Below are 7,923 nucleotides of genomic sequence, written 5' to 3'. Positions count from 1 at the left end.
TGCGGATGCTTGCAATAGAGGTTAATCATAAGTGGGATGCTTGTCCAAGTAAGGACAATACCCAAGCACCGGTCCACCCACATACCAAATTATCAAAGTACCAAACGTGAATCATATGAGTGTGATGAAAACTAGCTTGACGATATTCCCATGTGTCCTCGGGAGCGCTTTTCTCTATATAAGAGTTTGTCCAGGCTTGTCCTTTGCTACAAAAAGGATTGGGCCACCTTGCTGCACTTTATTTACTTTTGTTACTTGTTGCTTGTTACAAATTATCCTATCACAAAACTATCTGTTACTACTTATTTCAGTACTTGCAGAGAATACCTTGCTGGAAACCGCTTATCATTTCCTTCTGCTCCTTGTTGGGTTCGACGCCCTTACTTGTCGAAAGGACTACGATAGATCCCCTATACTTGTGGGTCATCAAGACTCTTTTCTGGCGCCGTTGCCGGGGAGTGAAGCGCCTTTGGTAGGTGGAATTTGGCAAGGAAAAATTTATATAGTGTGCTGAAATTTACTGTCTCTTGTTACTATGGAAAGTAATCCTCTGAGGGGCTTGTTCGGGGTATCTTCACCCCGACTAGTAGAGCAAAGAGTTGCTCCTCAACCTACTGAACCTACTGAAAATGAAAATGTCTGCTTTGAAATTCCTTCGGGTATGTTAGAAAAACTGCTAGCTAATCCTTTTGCAGGAGATGGAACAATGCATCCCGATGAGCACCTAATATATGTGGATGAAGTTTGTGGATTATTTAAGCTTGCAGGTGTACCTGGAGATGTTGTTAAGAAGAAGGTCTTCCCTTTATCTTTGAAGGAAGATGCATTGACATGGTACATGCTATGTGATGATACGGGGTCATGGAACTACAAACGATTGAAATTGGAATTTCATCAGAAGTTTTATCCTATGCATCTTGTTCATCATGATCGCAATTATATATATAATTTTTGGCCTCGCGAAGGAGAAAGCATCACTCAAGCTTGGGGGAGGCTTAAATCAATGTTATACTCATGCCCCAATCATGAGCTCTCAAGAGGAATGATTATTCAAAATTTATATGCTCGGCTTTCTGATAACAATCGCACCATGCTCGATACTTCTTGTGCTGGCTCTTTTATGACGAAGACTATTAAATTCAAATAGAATTTATTGGAAAGAATTAAACGCAACTCTGAAGATTGGGACCTCGACGAAGGTAAGGATTCAGGTATGACACCTAAGTTTGATTGTGTTAAATCTTTTATGGATACCGATGTTTTCCGTAAATTTAGCACTAAATATGGACTTGACTCTGAGATAGTAGCTTCTTTCTGTGAATCTTTTGCTACTTATGTTGATCTCCCCAAGGAGAAGTGGTTTAAATATCATCCTCCCATAGAAGTAAAAGTAGCCGCACCTATTAAAGTTGAAGAAAAGACTATCACTTATAATGATCCTATTGTTCCTACTTCTTATGTTGAGAAACCACATTTCCCTGTCAGGATAAAGGATCATGCTAAAGCTTCAACTGTGGTTCGTAAAAGCAATATTAAAACTTATACACCTCCCGGGCAAATTAAAGTTGAACCTGATATTGCTATTGTTAAAGATCTCTTGTCAGATAATATTGATGGGCATGTTATTCATTTCCTTGATGAGACTGCTATAATTGCTAAACCTTGTGCAAAAGATAAAAACAGACATGTGGTAGGCATGCCTATTATTTCTGTTAAAATAGGAGATCATTGTTATCATGGCTTATGTGATATGGGTGCTAGTGCTAGTGCAATACCTTACGCCTTATACAAAGAAGTTATGCATGATATTGCACCTGCTGAGATAGAAGATATTGATGTCACAATTAAACTTTCCAATAGAGATACTATTTCACCAATGGGAATTGTTAGAGATGTTGAAGTCTTGTGTGGGAAAACTAAATATCCTGCTGATTTTCTTGTTCTTGGTTCCCCACAAGATAGCTTTTGTCCCATTATATTTGGTAGACCATTCTTAAACACTGTTAATGCTAGGATATATTGCAAAAAGTATGTTGTTACTATCAGTTTAGATGATATGTCTCATGAATTTAATTTCTCTAAATTTAGTAGACAACACTGTGAAGAAGAATTACCTAGTAAGGATGAAATTATTGGTCTTGCTTCTATTGCCGTACCTCCTAGTGATCCTCTAGAATAATATTTGCTAGACCATGAAAATGATATGTTTATGAATGAAAGAAGGGAAATAGATGAAGTATTCTTTAAACAGGAACCTATTCAGAAACACAATTTGCCTGTTGAAATCATAGGGGATCCTCCTCCACCCAAGGGTGATCCCGTGTTTGAGCTTAAACTGTTGCCTGATACTCTTAAATATGCTTATCTTGATGAGAAAAAGATATATCCTGTTATTATTAGTGCTAACCTTTCAGAGCATGAGGAAGAGAGATTATTGAAAACTCCGAAGAAGCACCGTGCTGCTATTGGGTATACTCTTGATGATCTTTAGGGCATTAGTCCCACTCTATGTCAACATAAAATAAATTTGGAAGAAGATGCTAAACCAGTTCGTGATCATCAACGACGGCTGAATCCTAAAATGAAAGAAGTGGTAAGAAAGGAAATACTAAAGCTCCTTGAGGCAAGTATAATCTATCCCGTTGCTGATAGTCAGTGGGTAAGTCCTGTCCATTGTGTCCCTAAGAAGGGAGGTATTACTGTTGTTGCTAATGATAAAGATGAATTGATTCCTCAAAGAATTATTACAGGTTATAGGATGGTAATTGATTTCTGCAAATTAAATAAGGCCACTAAAAAGGATCATTACCCCTTACCTTTTATCGATCAAATGCTAGAAAGATTATCCAAACATACACATGTTTGCTTTCTAGATGGTTATTCTAGTTTCTCTAAAATACCTGTGTCAGCCAAGGATCAATCAAAGACTACTTTTACCTGTCCTTTTGGTACTTTTGCTTATAGACATATGCCTTTTGGTTTATGTAATGCACTTTCTACCTTTCAAAGATGCATGATGGCTATATTCTCTGACTTTTGTGAAAAGATTTGTGAGGTTTTCATGGATGATTTCTGCGTCTATGGATCTTCTTTTGATGATTGCTTGAGCAACCTTGATCGAGTTTTGCAAAGATGTGAAGAAACTAATCTTGTCTTGAATTGGGAAAAGTGCCACTTTATGGTTAATGAAGGTATTGTCTTGGGGCATAAAGTTTCTGAAAGAGGTATTGAAGTTGATAAAGCCAAGGTTGATGCTATTGAAAAGATGTCATGCCCCAAGGACATCAAAGGTATAAGAAGTTTCCTTGGTCATGCTGGATTTTATAGGAGGTTCATTAAGGACATCTCAAAAATTTCTCGGCCTCAGACTAATTTATTACAAAAATATATACCATTTGTCTTTGATGATGATTGTGTAGAAGCATTTGAAATACTTAAGAAAGCATTGATCTCTGCACCTATTGTTCAGCCACCTGATTGGAATTTACCCTTTGAAATTATGTGTGATGCTAGTGATTATGCTGTATGTGCTGTTCTAGGGCAAAGAGTTGATAAGAAATTAAACGTTATTCAATATGCTAGTAAAACCCTAGACAATGCTCAAAGAAATTATGCTACTACTGAAAAGGAATTCTTAGCAGTTGTATTTGCTTGTGATAAGTTCAGACCTTATATTGTTGATTCTAAAGTAACTATTCACACTGATCATGCTGCTATTAAATATCTTATGGAAAATAAAGATGCTAAACCTAGACTTATTAGATGGGTTCTCTTGCTACAAGAATTTGACTTACATATTGTTGATAGAAAGGGAGCTGAGAACCCCGTTGCAGACAACTTGTCTAGGTTAGAAAATGTGCTTGATGGCCCACTACCTATTGATGATAGCTTTCCTGATGAGCAATTAAATGTCATAAATGCTTCTCATACTATTCCATGGTATGCTAATTATGCTAATTACATTGTTGCTAAGTTTATACCATCTAGTTTCACATACCAGCAAAAGAAAAAGTTCTTCTATGATTTGAGGCATTATTTTTGGGATGACCCACATCTTTATAAAGAAGGAGTAGATGGTGTTATTAGACGTTGTGTACATGAGCATGAACAGGAATAGATCCTACGCAAGTGTCACTCCGAAGCTTATGTAGGACACCATGCTGGAGATAGAACTGCACATAAGGTATTACAATCTCGTTATTATTGGCCTAGTCTTTTCAAGGATGCCCGTAAGTTTGTCTTATCTTGTGATGAATGTCCAAGAATTGGTAATATTAGTAGACATCAAGAAATGCCTATGAACTATTCACTCGTTATTGAACCATTTGATGTTTGGGGCTTTGACTATATGGGACCTTTTCCTGCTTCTAATGGTTATGCACATATTTTAGTTGATGTTGATTACGTTACTAAGTGGTAGAAGCTATTCCAACTAGTAGTGCTGATCAGAACACTTCTATTAAAATGCTTAAAGAAGTTATTTTTCCAAGATTTGGAGTCCCTAGATATTTAATGACTGATGGTGGTTCACATTTTATTCATGGTGCTTTCTGTAAAATGCTTGCTAAATATGATGTTAATCATTGAATTGCATCCCCTTGTCACCCTCAGTCTAGTGGTCAAGTAGAATTGAGTAATAGAGAGCTCAAATTAAGTTTGCAAAATACTGTTAATAGATCTAGAAAGAATTGGTCCAGGAAACTTAATGATGCATTATGGGCCTATAGAACTGCATATAAAAATCCTATGGGTATGTCTCCGTATAAAATGGTTTATGGAAAAGCATGTCACTTACCTCTCGAACTAGAACACAAGGCATATTGGGCTATTAAAGAGCTCAATTATGATTTTAAACTTGCCGGTGAGAAGAGGTTATTTGATATTAGCTCACTTGATGAATGGAGAACCCAAGCCTACGAAAATGCCAAGTTGTTTAAACAAAAAGTTAAAAGATGGCATGATAAAAGGATACAAAAGCATGAGTTTAATGTAGGTGATTATGTATTGCTATACAACTCTCGTGTAAGATTTTTTGCAGGAAAACTTCTCTCTAAATGGGAAGGTCCTTACGTTATCGAGGAGGTCTATCGTTCCGGTGCCATAAAAATCAACAACTTCGAAGGCACAAATCTGAAGGTGGTGAACAGTCAAAGAATCAAACATTATATCTTAGGCAACCCCATAAATGTTGAAACCAATGTTATTGAAACCGTAACCCCGGAGGAATACATAAGGGACACTTTCCGGAATGTTTCAGACTCCGAAAAGGAATAGGTATGTGGTACGGTAAGTAAACCGACTCACGAGGATCAACTTGTGTGTTCTAGGGTGCCCCCCTGCCTCCGTATATAAAGGATCCAAGGGGGGGTGCGGCCGGCCTAGAGGAGGCGCGCAGGAGGAGTCCTACTCCTACTGGGAGTAGGACTCCCCTCCCGTTCCTTGTCCAACTAGGAGAGGTGGAGGGAGAGAAGGAAAGGGGGGGGGGCGCTGCCCCTCCCTCCTTGTCCAATTCGGACTAGGGGGAGAGGGGGCGCGCGGCCTGCCCTGGAAGCCCCTTCCTCTTCTCCACATTAGGCCCATAAGGCCCATTAACCCCCCGGGGGGTTCCGGTAACCCCCCGGTTCTCCGGTTTTATCCGAAACTTCCCCGGAACCCTTCCGGTGTCCGAATATAGTCGTACAATATATCAATCTTTATGTCTTGACCATTTCGAGACTCCTCGTCATGTCCGTGATCACACCCGGGACTCCGAACTAACTTCGGTACATCAAAATGCATAAACTCATAATAACTGTCATCGTAACGTTAAGCGTGCGTACCCTACGGTTCGAGAACAATGTTGACATGACTGAGACAAATCTCCAGTCAATAACCAATAGCGGGACCTGGATGCCCATATTGGCTCCTACATATTCTACGAAGATCTTTATCGGTCAGACCGCATAACAACATACGTTGTTCCCTTTGTCATCGGTATGTTACTTGCCCGAGATTCGATCGTCGGTATCCAATACCTAGTTCAATCTCGTTACCGGCAAGTCTCTTTACTCGTTCCATAATACATCATCTCGCAACTAACTCATTAGTTGTAATGCTTGTAAGGCTTATGTGATGTGCATTACTGAGAGGGCCCAGAGATACCTCTCCGACAATCGGAGTGACAAATCCTAATCTCGAAATACGCCAACCCAACATCTACCTTTGGAGACACCTGTAGAGCTCCTTTATAATCACCCATTTACGTTGTGACGTTTGGTAGCACACAAAGTGTTCCTTCGGCAAACGGGAGTTGCATAATCTCATAGTCATAGGAACATGTATAAGTCATGAAGAAAGCAATAGCAACATACTAAACGATCGGGTGCTAAGCTAATGGAATGGGTCATGTCAATCAGATCATTCACCTAATGATGTGATCTCGTTAATCAAATAACAACCTTTTGTTCATGGTTAGGAAACATAACCATCTTTGATTAACGAGCTAGTCAAGTAGAGGCATACTAGTGACACTCTGTTTGCCTATGTATTCACACATGTATTATGTTTCCGGTTAATACAATTCTAGCATGAATAATAAACATTTATCATGATATAAGGAAATAAATAATAAATTTATTATTGCCTCTAGGGCATATTTCCTTCAGTCTCCCACTTGCACTAGAGTCAATAATCTAGATTACACAGTAATGATTCTAACACCCATGGAGCCTTGGTGCTGATCATGTTTTGCTCGTGGAAGAGGCTTAGTCAACGGGTCTGCAACATTCAGATCCGTATGTATCTTGCAAATCTCTATGTCTCCCACCTGGACTAGATCCCGGATGGAATTGAAGCGTCTCTTGATGTGCTTGGTTCTCTTGTGAAATCTGGATTCCTTTGCCAAGGCAATTGCACCAGTATTGTCACAAAAGATTTTCATTGGACCCGATGCACTAGGTATGACACCTAGATCGGATATGAACTCCTTCATCCAGACTCCTTCATTTGCTGCTTCTGAAGCAGCTATGTACTCCGCTTCACATGTAGATCCCGCTACGACGCTTTGTTTAGAACTGCACCAACTGACAGCTCCACCATTTAATGTAAATACGTATCCGGTTTGCGATTTAGAATCGTCCGGATCAGTGTCAAATCTTGCATCAACGTAAAAGTTTACAATGAGCTCTTTGTCACCTCCATATACGAGAAACATATCCTTAGTCCTTTTCAAGTATTTCAGGATGTTCTTGACCGCTGTCCAGTGATCCACTCCTGGATTACTTTGGTACCTCCCTGCTAAACTTATAGCAAGGCACACATCAGGTCTGGTACACAGCATCGCATACATGATAGAGCCTATGGATGAAGCATAGGGAACATCTTTCATTTTCTCTCTATCTTCTGCAGTGGTCGGGCATTGAGTCTGACTCAACTTCACACCTTGTAACACAGGCAAGAACCCTTTCTTTGCTTTATCCATTTTGAACTTCTTCAAAATCTTGTCAAGGTATGTGCTTTGTGAAAGTCCAATTAAGCGTCTTGATCTATCTCTATAGATCTTTATGCCTAATATGTAAGCAGCTTCACCGAGGTCTTTCATTGAAAAACTCTTATTCAAGTATCCCTTTATGCTATTCAGAAATTCTATATCATTTCCAATCAGCAATATGTCATCCACATATAATATCAGAAATGCTACAGAGCTCCCACTCACTTTCTTGTAAATACAGGCTTCTCCGAAAGTCTGTATAAAACCAAATGCTTTGATGACACTATCAAAGCGTTTATTCCAACTCTGAGAGGCTTGCACCAGTCCATAAATGGATCGCTGGAGCTTGCACACTTTGTTAGCTCCCTTCGGATCGACAAAACCTTCCGGTTGCATCATATACAACTCTTCTTCCAGAAATCCATTCAGGAATGCAGTTTTAACATCCATCTGCC

Source organism: Triticum aestivum, chromosome 4A, assembly GCF_018294505.1.
Source record: "Triticum aestivum cultivar Chinese Spring chromosome 4A, IWGSC CS RefSeq v2.1, whole genome shotgun sequence".
Taxonomy (NCBI): domain Eukaryota; kingdom Viridiplantae; phylum Streptophyta; class Magnoliopsida; order Poales; family Poaceae; genus Triticum; species Triticum aestivum.
Note: the sequence above shows the minus strand (reverse complement) of the source record.